Raw genomic sequence first — 1627 nt, 5'->3', positions numbered from 1 at the left:
GGGCGCGGCCATTGCTCCTCCGCCTTCTTCCCTCCCTCCCTGCCGGGACAGCACAGCCCCAAAGGCGGCTGGCTTTTTCTGTGGGGATATTGCCGCCCCTCGTGTCCTTAGCCTTCTTTTTCCAAGCCCTGAAGTGCTTCCCTTAGGAAAGGGACCCCGTAATAAAATAGCTCGGGAGAGGTTGCTGTCATTTTTCTCAAGCTCTTGCCCCTTTTCATCTGTCGCCAATGTGACATGGCAGCCGGCAGATATGGTTATTTGCTTTTATTGAGCAGAGTTTTGTTTCAGCACAGGAGACACTTGGAGCTGTGCTGGGAGCTGGTGTTACTCCCACACGGTGAGGTCAGCAAGAGCTTCTGAGTTGGAGGCCTCTTTATGCCAGAACTGCCTTTAAAGCACCTTGAGATAAGCTTTCCCTTTATGTAATACTGTTGAAATTATGTCTATAATGGTTTACAACAGTTATTTTGAAAGTTAATAGCTTATCTACAAAGATTGTGTGCTGGATCTTAAAGATAAAATCTCTGGTGAAGAACGAAGCATTTCCTAACTACTTGGTGATTTCTCAATTTTCATGTTAGTGTGTCATGTGGATTTGTGCCTCTATGACTCACATTAGCCATTAACCTCCTAAAAATCAGATCCAAAAAGAGCTTTTTATAGCAAAGAAGGAAGGACAGATGTGAGATTTCACGAGAGATTTCACAATTCCCAATCTGATAAAGTGGGCGAGTGTGCAGGTACAAGTGGAGTAGGCCATACAATAAGATGGGTAACTGAAATAAATTAAATTATAGTTAATAATATGAATGTAATATGAATGCTTCGTGAAATATTCAAAGCTCTGTCTCCACATGCCTATAAAGAGAGACATTGCATTCAAATGTAAAGTGGGAAAAAAGAGACCAAGGAAGTTTAACTTAATGTGTCTATGGCAAGATTGGGATGAGACTGACTCCCAGCCATCCATAAGGACATCCTGCCCTTTCTGGGAGTTAATTGCTTCCAGCCAATAGGCCAGAAATGTGGTACGGCAAGGCCCTGCCATCCACCTCTTCTCTACCCTTTATTTTAGTGTTCCCTCAGCAGCCATTTGATACCCAGCATTGCCAACCATCATCAACCTCCTGTGTCTACATCCTTTGCCACCGGTTGGTTTGACTGACCTCAATAAGCAGCAGTCATCTGAGGAAGAAGACGATGATGACGATAATGATGAAAATGTAACTGTTCAGAGGGAGGCAGGGTGACTGCTTGCCTTTAAAGATTAGCACCCTACCTCTGGTCTCGTAGATGAAGGTAGTAGCAGTGATGTTTCAGAACAGCGATCCACTCTAACACCAGCCAAAATCACCAGGACATTGCAGGGTTCAATCTGATATTACACTGATAACAATCTCAGTCATCTGTTGACTTTTATGGCTAAAAGAAATTAGCATCCCAGATGCATCCCAGCATCTCCTCCAGTTGACAGTCCTGCTCCTGCCACTCCATCTTCAACTCCTTAGGTTCCCATGTATTCAAACTGTGTGTACTACTTCGGATCCTGCGTGCATGCCTGCTGTCCTGTTCCCTGCCATTTTATTAACCTACATGGGGCTAATTGCTTTGCTCTGTTAAATCCTTG

Source organism: Mesitornis unicolor, unplaced genomic scaffold (genome assembly GCF_000695765.1).
Source record: "Mesitornis unicolor isolate BGI_N332 unplaced genomic scaffold, ASM69576v1 scaffold5735, whole genome shotgun sequence".
NCBI lineage: Eukaryota > Metazoa > Chordata > Aves > Mesitornithiformes > Mesitornithidae > Mesitornis > Mesitornis unicolor.
Note: the sequence above shows the minus strand (reverse complement) of the source record.